Below are 17,850 nucleotides of genomic sequence, written 5' to 3'. Positions count from 1 at the left end.
CAGAACGTGTGTGAGTGCGCTTTAATCTTTTGCCGGCAAATATTTTGCAGCATTTAAATTCGTGGCCTTATATCGACCATTTTTGGTGCATTTAAGTTTTCAATTTTTTCCGTTTAAGTGACCAACGCCCTCGTTTCCTTTCCTCTCGCTCTCGTTGTCGCATTTCTTTCGTCCCACTCTATCCTCTCTGAATGCAAAATGTTGTCCGAGGTCCGGTCCAAATGGCTTTTGCAATTAATTTTAAAATGCTTTTGCTAGTTTTATTTTGGTTTAGGTGTATATCTGCGTGCAGGTGCATTTTGTGTGTGGTTTTGAGCGACCAATTTAATTTTTACTTATTGTGTGTTAAAGCAAGGCAATCAATTGGAAAATAGTTGAAGAGGAACAAGAGCAAATTTTCAATGTAACTCAAGTGTACTTAAATGTTCAATTTAAAGTATATTTGAACTATATATTGGGAGAAGATGGTATTTTAACGTCATAATTTATGTTTATTGTTTTATTTATATGATTAATATAAAGTTTGACTCAATGAAAATCCTTTTCAAAAAATACGCTTCAAAAGAGAGTTTGTTTTGAAAATTTCTAGTATAACACAAAAATAGAATAACATTGCATAATTTTAAAAAATCATTTATAATAGTTTCGTAATGATTATTTTTATTAGGCATTTATACAATGCATTTTTAAAATTTAATTGGTAATTTTTATTTTAAAACATGTGTATCTTGATACCAAAATAATTCTGAACGTAAACTATGTTATTGTTATTAAAACGGATTAGTAATTAAAGATAACTTAAAGTTTCGATTTGTTTCTGATTTTTATTTGGTTTTATTTTTGTTGTTGAAGTTTAATTTTTTAATCAAAAAACCTTTTGACGAGGTAACAATAATGTAACGAAAAAAATGATTTTATATCAAATGTAGTGACAATTATTATTTATTCCTAGATTTTTGGAAAAATTGCCTTCACATTAGGAATAATTGCCTTAAATTTGAACCTTTCATACAAAATTTAGGAAGACATTTCCAAAAAAGAAACACAAATATTGTATGGAAGGCTCAAATATAACAAAGGCCAAATTTTAAGGCAATTTTGTCAAAAAATTAGGGAAATTTAGTTTTCTGAGTTTAGTCTTCTTGCGCTCGCTTTCCGGTGTTCATCGTAACTACGTGGACAGACGTCCACAGTTAAAATTCTAGACATAAGAATGTGCTTCTCCACTTTTAAAATTAAATGCTGATTAAAATGTAAGGTAGAAAGTAATTTTTGCTTCAGACATACCAAAAGATTTCATTTTTTCTTTAGTGCCCATTAAAACAAAAATAATTCGAAAATCCCAACCCACACCAATAATTTCTGAGCTGTCTCTGGTTTCTGGTTTGTTATCAGATCGCACCTTTTTACCCTCATCTAGACAGTGTGTTGCCCCCTGTTTAGATCAGCACAAAACAAAGGCTCACAATGAAAACTGTCTACTGAACACGCCTATTTTTGGCAAAAGGCTATTAACACCATTAAACGGTAAAGCCGGTAAAGACAGGAAAACGAGCGCTCAGGGGTCTTTGGGCAGACAGAGTTCTATAAGTTGGGTGTGGTTCAGGTTTTTTATTTTACCTTCTCTCAAAACAAAACGCAGCAAGCTGAGTGTAATAAAATGCGAGTCGCGTGCTCAGGCATCATAAATATAAGACTCGCAGGAAGACGCAACTTAACCCTTCATAAAAACCGCCCCTGACCTCCCATTCTCTCCCAATAAAATTCCAAGGTAAAGTTCTTAAAGTGCAAAGCACTTGAAGTGAAATGTAAACATGACAAACATGTCCTTAAACTTTTTGCACTCACTTTTCGCTACCCTTCTCTTTCGGTTTCTTATTTCCCGTCTTACTCACAGCTCAACCCAACTCAGCTGAACTCATTCATTTCATTCCACTCGACGTCGCGACTTTGCCGTTGACAAGCCCTTTTTTACGCTCTTGCACTTTTATTTATGCGATAAAAATAAAGCGATAATAAATGTGGCGGGACACAAACGAAAAGTTATTGCACTCTTCCCGTCTCACTTGCTGATGATGTTGCCATCTCTTTCTTTTGCAGTAACAGCTGTTTGGCTTAAGAAAGTTACTGCAGCAAAAGTTCAATTGCCTTGCAAACCCCCTGCACCCCTGTAAAACCCGTTCCTCTCCGCCACTGCAATGCATTTGCATTATTTATTAGCTGTGACTGTGCTTCGCTTCCATTTTGCATGTGTTGCGTAATATCCGCTGAGCAACTCTGTGATCAAGGGAGAAAGAGGAAGCGAAGGGACTGAGGTAAAGAGTAAGGAGTAGGTCAGGTCTAAAGGAAATAATCACATAAAAAAATAGTTTAAAATACAATAACTTAACCTTCTCACTAATGCCACTTGAATTTAAAAGTAATATTGATAAACAGATGTTACGGCTCACTGAAGATAGTAATAGCTAAATAGCAATCAAGTAATCCATATTTAATTTATAAACTATAAAGTTCTTCGTCATTATTGCCAGATGTTTGATTTTCCCCTCGATTTGCATATGGAATTCGTTAAAAATGTGACAGCCACTTCCCGCCATGTCTTATATAATGACAGTTAATTTAATAATAATACCTGCACTATCGATTTGAAGATAATTACGATTTTACCCCTTTAACAAGCACCATAATTTACTCAAGCGATAAGAGGACTCAGTTCAATGGATCCAGTCTACACCTCAATAGGTTTTGTGTATATATAATTAGAGGAATCGAGTAAATTACTCACTTTCCATTCGCAAATTGTATTTGCCATGCAATCGCAAAAAACTGTGTAACTTTTTTGTGGTTCGCAGCTGTTTTCTGTTGTCTGATTCTTCTTTTATTTTTTCAACAAAATCAGCCACAAATTCTTGAAATAGATGGGGTGTACTTTAACACGTTAGTTTTTCTAGCGACGAGCAAGAACAATGCCCGTTGTACGAACTTTTTAATTTGTTTCTAAGAATGTTATCCGATCTATGTGTGTGGGTTTAGCAAGTGATTATAATTTTCCATGCTTGAAATGAGTCAAAGGTAATAAAACCCAGTGAGTTATGGAATAAAAAGCTTACCTAGAATACCGGCAATGGGATTTTTCTTTTTTTAAGTGGTCAGTAATATTCATTTTTGAGTAATACTTCTTAGGGAATATTTTCGTATTTCGTTTAAGCTGTTTTTTTTAAAGTGTATTTTCTCTTTTAATCCTTAAATTTTTTTTTTTAAATCAATATTTTAATTGACTATAAAAATTAAGAATAATACAAATTTAAGAAGTTCTCGGAAATTTAATTCATTGGTTTCTGATAATATACAAAAAAAACCTTTGTTTTCTGGATTACATCTGTGCAAAAACATTTTTCAAACGAAATAAAGTCATAACGATTAAATTACGAAAACAGACCAGATAGTTAATTAAGATGTAAGTTATTCCAACTATTAGAATCGATTGACCATCACACTATTTGGCGATTTATAATAAAAATTGATCATGAAATAAATATCACATTTTTTTTTTGCGCGCCGAACAAAAGCAGAAACAACAGCAGTGAATATTATACACATTTAATACATAAATAAAGTCTGTGTCAAATAAACTTGTCATGTTTATGGTGAATTCTCTTCGCTTGGCAATTTTATTATTGTTTTTTTTTAGCTGTTGCTTTTCTGTCTCATATATTAAAGGGGGAAACGAAATGGAAGGAGCGGTTGACCTGCTTTTTAAAGCGACGCGTGATTCACGAAAGCGGTACCAAGTTCAGGTGGAATGAAAGAGCAATGAACGAGTACACAAAAATAAAACGCAATATAATGTATACAAAAATGTTGCGTATAAAAATTGCATTTTTATATTTTTCTCGTTGTAGATGGCGCCACTTCGCTTTTCGTATGTGCGTGCCAAATGCGATAAAAATCGCTCACGAAGCGTTCTGAAGAAATAAAACTTGGACTGGGCGGAATAAAATTAAAGCAAAAAAAACAACTGTTGTCTGCCATTTGTTGTTATTTTATTTATTTTTGTTGTTGTTTTATTACACCGGCGCATAACGGTAAATTGTAAGCGGCTATTACAACACACACGCTTACTTGTCAGGTGCTTTGCGTGCAAAAGAGATGGCATTAGAGGAAACTAAAAATTTGCCATCGCCGCCTGCACTTTAATTGGAAAACTCGCCAAGGCAAACGGAAAAATATAAATAAAAACTTGAAAAAAAGCAAACGACGCTAACAAAAAAACACGAGTGTGTGCCAGACAGGTTGTTGCTAAGCGTTTGTGTGTGCAGAAAAAGAGGCTCAAATGAGACTACAACTCGAAATTATTAAATTGCAGACGACGCTCCAGTAAGACGGCCGGGGGTGTAAAGGGGGCTTGAAACGGAGGAAGGGGCGTAGGGGCGGAACGCAAGTCACGCACAAACGAACGAAGAAGGCGAGGCAGAAACCCTGGGCAAAAGAGAACGAGGCGAAAGAGAGCCGAGAAAAGGCCAAAATCATCAAACTGAGCTGGAGTTACAGTCGTACTTCCAAAGAGTGAGCGAACATTAATGAACTCAAATAATATGTTTTGATGATGTGATGATATTCCATTTTTCTTGTGAATTGTTCTAGAAAATAAAGTTAGCTAAATATGTTATATTTATACCCTTGCAGAGGGTATTATAATTTCAGTCAAAAGTTTGATACGCAGTGAAGGAGACATCCGATTATAGCTTATCTAGATCAGCATCACCAATAGAGTTGATCTATCCAAGTCCTTCTGTCCTCTTGTCCGCCTGTCTTTTTGGCAGTGCATCTCTCGGTTTTAAAGCTGTTTTGATAACACTTTCCCAAAAGTTATCTTTCTGTTGCAGGTAGTATTTAACTCGGGCCAAGACGGATCAACCGATTTTATCATATGGCTCCCAATGCAACAGTCGGAAGAATAAATGAAAAAATAATTTAAAATGTTTTTTTTTTATATTTCAGAATAATGGTTTAAATTTTGTTGAAATCGTACGACTTTAACATATAGTACTTGTTTAATATTCGAACAACGATATCATATAGGTGCCATAAAAATCAAAATAAGCATACCTTCATTGTTTTTAAACATATACTCAATTAAATATAAATACAGTTTTATAGAATATTACATTTTTTGGGCTTGCCGTAGTATTGACACATTATATGAAAAATTATTATTAATGAACTATAGTTTTAAAAAAAGTTATTTAAATAAATGGCCTAAGCACTTCTTCAGTCATAGAGAAGTCGCACTGTAATTTGTTGGGTTATAAAATGAGTGAGCGAGCAGCAGAAGAAGAGCAACCGTAGTGGTTGTGTGTGTGCGAGCGTGATAAAGGTCGTTGGCCAAGCAGCGACAGCAACAACAATGTTGGCAGAGAACGGGACAGAGGAGCATAAGGAGATATATGGGCGGAGAGAATACTGGCGATGAGCAACAAACACACGGCGACGTATTTAGCCTAAGGGCATGAAAAGTATTGCAGGTTGTTGCTGCTTTTGTTGTTGTTGTGTGCTATGTATAGGCCGCGTCGGTTTTTGGTCGTCTGAAAAAAAACACGTTTCCTGCTCCAACAGCAACTCCAACACACTGAATAGACAAAGAAAACAAACCCACAAAACTCAGACAGCAAGAGAGACGGAATGAGTCGGAAAGAGAGGGATGCCATCAAATTCACCTTTGTGTGGGTGTGTTTCGCAGCCTTTAAGGCCATTTCAGAATGGGAATGCTAAGCCCTGCTGCCAACTAAACATTCAGAGGGCTTTAAAAACCAACGAAATATGAGCCATCATCCAGGGCGAAGCTATAATATGCTACGGAAAACCAATGCCAATGGGGTATATAAGTTAGGAAATAGGAAGAACTAAAAATAAAAATGCCCTACAGCAGTTAATTCGAAAATACTTCACTTTTGATTTTTAATAAACTACATTTCCAAGATTATTCATCGATTTTTTTTTTAATTAAAACCAAAAACAAACCTTAATGAATTTAAAATATTGCTACCATTTTATATCAAGAGTTTTATAAAAAATAATTAACCAGAATTCTCTTATATATATAAAACTTTTCATAAAGAATATTTATTTCTACAAAAGAACCATTGTAGACCTTAAAAATATAAGTAAAAACTAGATGTCAGGGGCACTTGAAACTGCGGCGATTACCTCATGCAAAGGCTTCTAATCAACAGAGAACTTAGCAAGCCAAAGTTAATATCCAAAATCCGTTAAAGTTGCAAGTTCAAAGCTAAAATTAATGTTGCCTTAAGGCAAGCACGCACACTTAGAATTTAAAGACGAATATTTCAAAGCAATGACCTTTAAGTTCCCGATGCGAGAGTTGAAACCGTATAATGATTATAAATAATAGGCTGTCGGAGCTCTATAAAAATACCAAGGCGAAATGCATTGCATAATGCGTTAAAGCCAACAAAAGTTGACAAGTAGAACTTGTTGTCATTTCCTTATTTAACGTGACACTTGTTAGCAGCGCATGCAGTGAATTGCATTGAAATTGAGAAGCTCTCTATCTTTTTTTCGCTCTCGGAATGAAAATGAACACCTGCGTTTGATTTTGTTTGGTCTGGTTTGTTTTGGATGTGTTGGTTTGTTTTTTTTTTTTTTTTGGGTCTCTCTGTGAGGTGTGTGGCGTACGTGACTATCACTCGATGCAGTTATGCTGCTATTACGTCGTCTGTGCACCAACGCAAGTGCAAACACCAGCACAGATGCAAGAGCAGACACGCACGAACGAACACCTGTCACAAATACACACTCAACTCCTTCACAGTTTCAGAAACTCACCGTGTAAGAGCCGATCTAATGCCGAGGGGCTATCAAGGCGCATCTCTCTACAGTGGTGGTTGAAATACTATTTGCTAATAAGTTTAAAAGTCGTCCAACAAATATTCTATTTTCTGTTAATTTGTAATTAGAAAATAGTAAACAGAAAAAAAAGCAAAAAAAAAAAAAAAAATTCGAGTTAACCTTGTAAAATTTACCAGCTTTAAAGCATACAAATTTTTTTTTTAATCCTTCCACGAGTTATGACCGCTGATCACCTTTTTTTAGGGCGCACCCGAAGATTCACATTCACCGGCTTATTTTTCCTTTTTTTTTTTTAATATTATTTTACATTCCTTAAATGTTGTATAATAATATGTAATTAAATTTAATAAAATAATTTAAGTGTTGCCGCAAAAAAGATTTAAAATCAAGAAAAATTTCTAATATTGCAATACTTATTTTACTATTTGTTTTTTTTTTTTTTTTTTAATTTTGAAAAAATTTTACTGTCTCATTTTCTTAACCTGTAATTTTTTCTAGCTTACCTTTTTTTCCGTTAAGTATGACAATAATTTGATCATTTAATTTATAAAAAGTTTCACCCTATAACAGTAACTAAATATTATTAAAGAAGTTTTCAAAAAATCAACACGATCTTTATTTTTATTTTGACCACAATCGTGGTCACAAGCAGCTGCTGAATTTTTGAAGCTGCTGCTGTCGTTTCATTTACCAATGCTCCTGTCTGCCGTTTCTTCTTCCTTTTGCTTTTCCTATTGTTGCTGCGTCACGTTTTTCATATTAACATGTTTGAAATTCTGATTGGGATTCTGCCGCTGGCGTAGCAGTGTTTCCAACTGTTTGTTTTCTTTACTTTTTTGTGTGTTGCGTGAGCGCTGTTGCCAAATTTCAGGCGGCTCACAGCCACCGAATCTTGACTTCAATTAAAACAGGTTTTCTCGTGAGACATTGCTCAGAAATAATCATGATCGAAACGATACTCCCCTTACCTCTCCCTTTTTACTTTTCTCTCAATCTCACATTGGGCTTCACTTGTTGTGTCTGGTTTTTTTTGTCTTTATTATTGTTATTGTAAAATATGTTCACTGACCTTTGCCGTATTACCAGTTTGTTTAAACGTATTTTTGATCACAAAAGGCTGACTTTTGTTGGATTTTGGATCGAAAAACGTTTTATATTCAAATTTAACATACATACATACATGCAAGTGTATTTTCTTTACGGCACATTGGCCACATATTTACACACACTCTGAAACGAGAGAGCGACCTTCAACTTGATTTTTAATTAAGTTCAGTTCAATGAACTGAAACTGTCAATGTCTGCTATGCTGTGTGTTTAATTTAAATGTTTCCTTTTTTGTTCCATTCCCCACATTTTTGGGCTAAATGCAAACACAAATGTTTCGCATATAAATTATTTTTCTTTGTTTAATTTTGTTTTTGCGTATTTTTAGTGGCTGAATTTAAAAAGCAAGTTAACTTTTTGCTGGATGTTAAATTTAGGTTTCAACCAAACGATGTTTACAAACTTTGCAGCTTTAATGCCAAGCCAGTTTTCACTCAAAATTTAGTTACAGCTTGGCTCGCTTTGTACTTCAACTTTCTACTCTTTGGTTTCGTTTTATCTATCGTAACTCATCTCGGCTTACAGCTTCCCATCCTATAGTTGTGTGTTAGCCATAATTCATGAAATTTAATCGCTTTTCTCAACTTACTTTGTACCTTGCCTTCCTCTATTTTATTTTTATTATTTTCTCACCGAACTTTTCTTCTACTTTAGTTTATGGCTCTCTCTATGAGCGTTTCACCATAAATTTTCTGTCTCAACCTCAACAACAAATTTTTTTCAATTTAGATTTTTTTTTTACTATATATCATCTGGCATTTCTCCCGTAAACCAACCCCCTTTTTGGGCCCCACTTTATTTTGCGCTGTCACAGGCAGCAACAACAGAAATGTTTCAAGAGCTCTACCACCCACCTTTCAGCCCACTTTGCGAAGCTCCAGACCATCAGGACTCAACCCATAACCCATAACCCGAAACCAAAATTCAAATTCTACACGACCCGAACCACCCAATATTGTTAGACAGATTTTATTACGGCGCTTTTGCTACTTATCCGGAAACTCCCGTCGTACTCCTTCCAAGTTCTTACACCGAGAGCAAATAATTTGAGGAAATCAATATTTCATCTTATCTGTGGCTGCGTCTCAATATAATGATTTCAATGCATACAATTGCTATTTAAAGTTAGTAAATCATTAAGTTGTTTGGATGACAAATTGAGTTATTCAAGATTTATTTGATAAACTCTATTTAAAAAAACTAATATTTTAATATTTCCCAAAACCTTTTTTTAAATCAAAAATTAAATTGTTTTTTAATCTTATTAAAAATAATAGTTTTATGCTAAGCTATGTCCAGGAAATAAAATAAAGCCAACATTTGCAGTAATTTTTTTTCTCTGCATTGGCATTAGAGCATTGCACCTCGGCCATCCATCCCTTCGGGGAGAGCTCAGGAGTCTCTAGAATTTCTGGCTGGCAACCCTTGTGGCAGGTTCTTCTGCTACACACACCAAGGAAAATTGTTGCACTACTGGCGCTGGGAAAACTCACCCCCGCACGTCACTCATCCACCCCCTGGCCACCATTGTTCGGGTTTTCCCATATAAATTTCATCAGTAGTTTGGGCAACCACCAACCTGACAAACGCTACCCAGGAAGGATGTTTTCAATTTCTACTTTGTTTTATATATTTTTTTTTCCTCCATCGTTCATTCCGTTTTTATCGGTCGTTTGAGCTTCTAGCTTAGGAAAGTGGATGGGCAACTCTGTCTGTGCTTAGAACAGTGAAAATTGGCAACATCGCGGTCTATTATTGGGGTTTTCATTCAATTCTGCCGTTGTCCTTTTTGATTTTGTTGTTCTCAATCCAAGGGTGTGTATATTGTCGCTGTTCTTTTGATTTAGTTTGTTGATTTTCTTTCCTTTTTTTGCTTCCCTTTGTTATTTCGTTCTACAATATTATCTTTTAACTCTGTAATTTAGCCAGGCTTTTATCTTATTTATTTAAGGCATTCTGCAATTTCCTTTGAGTTGCGTTGGTTTCCTCTTGTATTTTCAGCATGTTTTAGTAATGTCATTGGGTCCAACGGTTGTTTTTGGGTTTCTGTTTGGTGTTTTGAAAATATATATTTTTTAAAGAACGTTACGTGAATGACAGCTGCTCTTGCCAAACATTGTTTTTTATATGTCACAATTTAGATTTTTTTCCTCAAACTGCTTTATTGGTTTGTTAAATGTAACAAAAAGTATTTTAATACCATAAAAAGAAGAGAATTTAGTTTAAGTTTTAAAAACTTCGACCATTTAGACAGTTTATCTTCTATGCCTTTCTTTGATTTCAACTGCTTTACTTGTGTTCCAATTATTTCTAATTCAGATTCTTTTATGTATCTTCCTTGACATTTTAGTCGGACATTTTTTTTAGCGATTTTATATATTTTTTTTAACAATTGACGCCTGCAGGCGACGAGTTTTAATTACTGACCCATTTCAAGTTTTTTCCTCCTACGCAGCGATGTTGCCGCACTTCAGTTTGTTTAAAAGTTGAATGTTGAAAGAAATGAGTGAATAAATTCATGCAGTGAGTTTAGTTTTGCTTTAAGAGATTTTTCAATTATCAGTAAACGTCTTTAAAAACAAGAAGACACATTATCAACAAGTTATAATTATGAATTTATTGATCTAAGATTATTGATATGATCATAAATCACTAGAATTGGCTATAAATGTATTCTAAATTTTAAATAAATTTTTAAAAAAACATTTGACTAAATATTATTAAATGTTTATTTCTTGTTATGATGGTGTTATTTATACGAAATTTTCTTTAAACATGTACATATGTTTCTAAATACTTTTTTTTGAATTAACAATAATTTAACTTGCTGAAGCCCATTTGCGTTAGTTTCCCTTAAAACTGCAAAGTTATCCTAACATATCTTACTTTAAATCTAGTCGGGTGCTTAATTTAACGTGCAAATATTTGCACTGTTTTATATTTACTTTGTAGGCGTGTTGTCGGTTGGGTATGGTGCTTGTAATTATGCAAATTTTCATAAACATAACCTACTAACTAAGCACGCAATTGAACCAATGCAGTCGACTGCCGCCCACTCCCACCCACAACTAGCCGCTCCCTCCGCCTCTTTCTACTTGCAAAAATAGTTGACCTCGTTTTTTGGGGGCTTTTGCTTGCACACACTTTTACTGCAGTTTTTTTTTCCCGCTTCGTTGGATTATTTTTTTGTGCATTTACAGAGAAGTTTTTGTTGAGGCGCCGCCTGGCGGTCTGTAGTTGTAGCTGTTATTTCGCTGCCGGCGTTGAACTCATTTTGCATTTTACATGCATTTCTGTTTTTCTCATTTTCCCTCTTTGGGATGGCAACTCTGTCGCTGTTTTGGTTTTTCCGAGTGGGCGGAAAAATGGGTTGGCCTACATTTGCTCTCTCCCCGGCTTCTATTTTGCTTTTCTCGGCGTTATTTGTGAACCTTTTGAAAACTGCGGCAGGTGCGTTTTTTTCCGCTTTTATTTTGCAAAGCTTCATTCAGCGAGTGCATTTTCTTTCCATGTTTTCCACAGCCTTTTCCACTTTCGCGCTGCCCATCGCCGCCCAGTTTTTCCAGTGCTTCTTATTCGCATTCATTCACAGTAACCAAGGCAGACGGAAAGAGTGAGAAGGAAATATAAGAAGTAAAGGAGAGGGCAACACACGAGTGGTATTCACCAGCTTTGTTTTATTTTTTCACGTCCTTGTGCTAAAAACAACAACAAGCAACAGAGGGGGTGGGTGGGTGCGGTGTTTGCTTGGGGGAAATGCTCGAAAAAAATCGATAAAGCAATTAATGCCAAAAGAGTAGCAGTCTCTACCAATTTCCACCTACCCAGCAATAGAATGGGACCGAGAACCGGAGAATCAGCAACCCTGTACGAAAAAATAAACAAGTTGATGGCTTTGCCGATGACGAAGAGGTCGAGAGGTCTCGTAGAGAACCAGAAGCTGAGCAGAAGGGACGCCGACGGTCGTCTGTGTTAATAAACCGCCCCATAACCACCAAAAGCAACACCATCCCATCATCAGTTTTCATTCTTATACTCCTACCCAGCCCGAATTCAAACCACCCGCTTTTTTTTGTTTATTTTTTTGCTGCTTCTGTTCTGGTACTCTTTAAAACACGGGTATCATGTTTCATTAAATTGTCAGCCTGAGAAGTTAATTAGCATACGTAGGAAAAATCATTTTACTAAAATAGTTGAATACAGCATTGTAACGAAACATATACGAACTTATTTAATACCTAAGTTACCACCCAGAATTGATATAATTATTAAAGTACTACTACAAATATATTCAAATCCTTCAAATTATCAAAGAAAGTTAAGAAAACCTTAACACTTGTTATCTCTTCGAATAAAAAAGTAAGTTTTCTGCTTATACAAAAACTTGTAATCATTTAAGGTAAGCAATTTTTTAAATCTGTATTGCTTTTTGTCTTCACTGTTCAGATTTACTAGGTGTGAATATAAAAAAAAAATTGTTCACTAGTAGAAGATAAAAATCTTAAAATTGTATCAAAATATAAACCAAAATCCTTTCTCGAATTTTCCTTAAAAATTTCTCATTGTTACTTGTTCAGCCTCAGGGACAAAGTTTCTACCGCCATACAAAACAAAAGCACATACTTAAATTTGAAAATTCTAAGCGCAAATTGAGCTCGAGGCTTATTCGTCAGTCTCCTTTGTGTGCCTTGCCAACAAACATTATTGATTAAGCAGAAGGCATTATTTAACGGCAAAGTGCCTTTCCTGGGAATTCTTATAAGTTTTTGTTCATAAAATTCCCCGCTTTAGTTTAGTTACTGTTCTAAACTGTTTCATTGCCCTATTTTAAATAATTTGTGTTGGCATTTAAAATTTTTTATTTTTTTTCGTATTTGAAAGAATTTTGGAAACTCTGGTTGCGATGTTTTTTTTTTTAACTCAGCCCAAGTGATTTTTGCTTGAGAACATTTTAAATTTTACTTTTCGGTTCTCAGTTTAAATGACTTTAAATTATTTAAACCAAAAATACATGATGGCTTTTGTTCTGATCTTTTGCTTTGATGTGAAAAGTTTTTCTCTGGCAGGTTCTTTATGGTAATTTAAAATCGATTACTCCCAGAGAGCTCTTGTCTAATTTCTCTGCTCCTCTTTTGAAGTTTGGTTCACCTTTGCTGTCAGAAAAACCAAAAAACTTTAGTGGGTGGGGTCGATGTTTTTTCCTCTTTTTTTTTTTTTGATTTTAGGTTTCTTGGTGATTCTTTGTGCATTTCAAGTTCTGGGTGTGGCAGCTCCAAAATGCGTTAATGTGTATTTGCGTGAAGTTTGGCAACAACGCCGCTATGCAGGAACTTAAAGGTTCTTGACTGAGTTTCAATTACTACACTACTTCTTAAGATCATTTAAAAATCTTTTGTTATAGGCTTCAAACATCTTTTGGTCGGAAACTTAAAACCATAGTGCATTAAATATGTTGTTATTTAAATAGGTTTATCTAATTTAAAATATTGGAGTAATTTTATTATTGTATATTTATTATTAGAGAACTATAGACATGTTTTTAGCGTCTATTTAATTTAAAATCTTACTTTACCCAAGCTATGATTGCATACTTTAATCTTTTTTTAATCCAGCTCATGTAAATAACTTTATGATCTATAAGATTACGTAACTGTTTTATAAATAAGTTTTTATCTTAGCAGAAAGACGTTTTTTATGGTGTATCTTTAATAGTTGTTGTATAGAGCTCGTCAAGGTATTATAAGATTTAACGATGTTGTTTGTGAGCTCTTTTTCACCACCAACTATAATTCCACAGCAAAATCAACATTCACCAACCCATCGAAATATAGTTGTCTTAATTTTATGTGAACTTAATTACAGTGCTTGTTTGGTTTCCCTCGCACGTACCTCAGTAAACCTTTTCTTTACATGTATGTACTGCATTTTTTACTCAAAAGCTGTGAATTTTCCTGTTTGCCATGTGTTTAAAGATGCAGCTGTTTCTTTTTACAAAACCGCAGGACATAAAATTATATATAAGCAAAGCGATTGATGACCTTCCCAAACGGATCTTAAAAGGGGAGCTCGAGAAAAAAATAAACAAGGGGAATTCCCCCTGGCACGTACCACACCGAAATGCTGGCGATCTTTTGTTGTCTTCCTTTCTGACCCTGCCTGGCAGGTGTTTGACTTGCAGCCTGGTTCAAAAACTGAAGGAAAAAAAATGGAACTTCCTTCATTGCGGTTAATGTCACATGGTTACCTCTACAAGTTTTTTTTTTTTCCTTCATTTTAAATACATGTTGCTTTTCGTTAATAAAAAGCATTTGTAAGTAGGTCAACAATTGTCGTATCTTATCAATATTTTCGTTGTTTGTTTAAAAACATAAAGAAGAAAAACATTTGATGGCCCCCACATGCCAACAGGTTGCGCTTTTATACAATTATTCAACATAGGAAATTCTTATCAGTACAAAATATTGAAAATGAATTAAAGCCATGCGCTTGCGTTCCTGGAAACATGATTACAAACTACATGATTCAATGAAACTACGTAAATATGTATGTATGTATATACTGACCTCAATGCAGTTGAAAAACAACAGATAAGACTTTGGTCCTATAAGCAAGAGGCAAAACTATTATTAAAATGACTAAAACCTAAAAATTATTTATTTAACTTTTTGTTTGTTATAGATTACAAAGTTATTTTTATTGTTTTGCCATTTTTATACTTTAGTTTAAATATTATTTTAGTTAGCTGTTCAAAGCAAATCTGTTGTTAATGTCAAATGTGAATTTTTAATCATCTTTAACCAGATGAATAGGAGTCTGAAATTATATATGTTTTTATAACAAAGGCTAACATGAAAATCAACAAAAAACAAGATAACGCTTTGAGCACTGGAGAACAGCAATAATTAACGAGAAATCAAAGCGTAAACTATTTTGACCTTCGGGTGGGCAGCAACAAATCACAGCACATGACCATGGGAGCAGAGAAAATACAAATTAAATTAATACCAAAACAAAATCAAAGGCAAATGCGACAAAATTGAATATAGAAATATATTTTTTTAAGGAAACCAAAATCAAGAAAATTAACTTTACCCGAAACAGAGAACTGCAAGCTAACAGAGTTAACAATGTATATTAGTATATAGCTGATTTGTTAATCGCTGCCACAATTGCTGACCTTGACACACAATCGCCATTATAATAAAACTAGTCACCCAAGCTCTCCCTCCCGCTCGAAAAATTCATTTTCAAAACTGTTGTATATGGCTCACATTTTATTATTTTAGTTTGGGATATCAGCAAATACAGAAAATGAGAGGAGGCAAGCTGTAAACAAGGCAGACAGCGTGGCAGGCAGAGTCATAAAATAAAAAAGGAAAGGCAAACACAGAAAACAACACACGCAAATGATATTGCAAAAGAGAAAGAGAAAAAAATAATAATAATAACAGTTTGCGTGGGCGTTTTCTGCTACTACACAGAACAAAAATTATAAGAATAATATTAAAACTGATTCGGACACTGTCAAATACTTATTATATTTTTGTTCCTTTGGAGATGCTATTATAATTTCAGATAAAAGTTTCCAAAAATTATGATTACGATCTTGTTATGTCCGCCCGAAAGTTTCTTTCTTTGCTAACTAGTCTCTTAATTTCAATCCTATCTTGATGAAACGTTCCTAAAATTGTTTTTTCTATTGCAGGGCATAAGGGCAGTCGGAAAAAAATGTATATAATTAAATACTTAGCTGTTTTTTAATATTTATCAATTTCTTTAATATTTTAGATTAAGGGTTTAATTTCGATTTGCCCATAGGTACAATACATTTTTAAAAACAAATCTTTTTTTGCCTTAATAATTTATTATTTTTTCAAGCTATATTTTGGTATAAACGAAGCAAACTCTTGTTTTTTGTTTTCAATGTACATTATAAAAAAGGAAAAACTGAAAATTGTATGTTCTTTTTAAGTTGATTAAAAGCGCAATGTTGCCGATGGCTGAATGTACCCCACTAAGCTCCCTTTTATCTTTTCTCTATGGGTTTCATAACTGTGTCAACTTTTCTCAGTAAATGTTTGTTTGTGTATACTAGAACAGCGGAAAGTGTGTCACGCCTCTACGGGCAAAAAAAAATAATTATAAACCAAAGTATATGATATAAATAACACAGCATTGTCTGACTAGCTAAGCAATTTTTGTTCCTAAAATATAAACAGCTAATATCAGAAAACCCAAATTAATACAGTTTTAATAGTCTAACTTTAAATTTTTAGAATTGAATGATAACTTAAAATTATTTTATGTACCCGTTTTTTTCGACCCTGCGACGTTTTGATTTGTTTCACTTCAACCAAAGTGGGGATAAGAAAAAAAAAACCTTTTCACAGCCCTTCCGGAAAATTATTTGAATGAAATGTCCTCTGTTGTTTTGAATAAATTTCATTAGAAACATGCGAAATTGCTCACACATGCTTTCACTTTGTCGACTAGACAGCAGTAAAAGGACCAAAGGGATGATAAAGGAGCCTTCTTAGTCGTCTGTCTGGGCCACCCTAACTTTGACTTTCTTGTTTGCAAGCCGCAATTTACGGTTACATCCAAAAATCGACAACGAATGGTTTCGGCGGCAGACTATAAGTTCAATGCCTGTTAAATGGGCTTGTTTGCCCGCCCAGGGTGTAGAATATATACCAAACAGTGATGTTAGGGTATCCAATAAGATCCACTTAAACCATTTATGAGGAGAGAAAAGGCTAATTATGTATATATTAACGCATTTTTTCACTACTAATGAAAGTATATAATCTCAGACACAAAATAAGCAAAAATATTGCTTTTTTTTCTAACCATTATTTTCGTCTATTCTCTACAATTAAAGTTCATTCTTATCACTTTCTCTCCTTGCGACATGGCAGACATTTTCTCACCAGGTTTTCATTGCCACACGCACATTTCTCTTAAACTGCAAATGCCCGATGGCGCTTAAATACTGAAAATAAAATTCATTGCATGTTATTGATTAACAATAAATTGTTGACGTCGTCGTTGCCTCTGTAGCTATCCGTTGTTATAGCCCGCATATTGTTGTTTGTCGGCTTGACCGGCGAAATGGGCGACCTGTGGGCGGAATATGCTTTCGGAAAGGGGCAGTGGCCAATAAGGGGTGGAGAATCAAGGAGGAGACAGATGCCACATGGAGCTCTTGTCTGGCTGTCTGTTGGGGCTGTCATGGTTGCATATACATATATTTATATAGATACGGATACACACGCATAGGAGATGTAGATACATATTTCGAAGCGGGGAGGTTGGTTGGATGCGCACACGTGCATGCATAAACAACAACGATGTGATGCCACATAACAGCACTTGTTTATATAATGTACTGCAATTTTGTTTGCAGTTGCCAGACTGAGCTAGAACATATATAGCCATTGCTATATATTTTTTGTCCATGTGTGTGTGCAGGCCAAAAACCCATTCAATTTAATGTGGCGCTTGTCTAGCCAAAATTTTAACGCTAGACTGGATATCTCCCTTTTTATATGGGTTTATTGAAGCTTTAAGCTGCAACTAATCCGCCTCAGCGGTGACTTTAAATACCTCTGACGAGTAAGCTTTAATTAGAAAATATTCAAGTGACGGACATTTAATTTTCAGTCATTCTTTAATTCAAACCCCAGGCCTTGGGGTTGTTATCGATTTTTCGTGGCTGGCTATTCCCAACCCCTGTTTTCCTCGAGGAAAGCTGTCGTCAACGCTGTTTATGCTAATGAAGTCACATTGTCGCTGACTTTGCGTCTACGCCCACCAAAAATAGAATAAGCAAAAAATAAATGGCATCACATTAAATACAAAGTATATTAAAAA

The 17,850-nt window shown here is 34.6% G+C and overlaps 1 protein-coding gene across 4 annotated transcripts in view; it reads left to right on the top strand.

The window, feature by feature from the left end:
* Positions 1-17,850, top strand: part of LOC128251989 (histone-lysine N-methyltransferase, H3 lysine-79 specific) — a 44,183-nt gene that overhangs the window by 11,776 nt on the left and 14,557 nt on the right. The window lies entirely within an intron of this gene.

Source organism: Drosophila gunungcola, chromosome 3R, assembly GCF_025200985.1.
Source record: "Drosophila gunungcola strain Sukarami chromosome 3R, Dgunungcola_SK_2, whole genome shotgun sequence".
Lineage (NCBI taxonomy): Eukaryota > Metazoa > Arthropoda > Insecta > Diptera > Drosophilidae > Drosophila > Drosophila gunungcola.
This window is presented reverse-complemented; position numbering and strand designations above follow the sequence as displayed.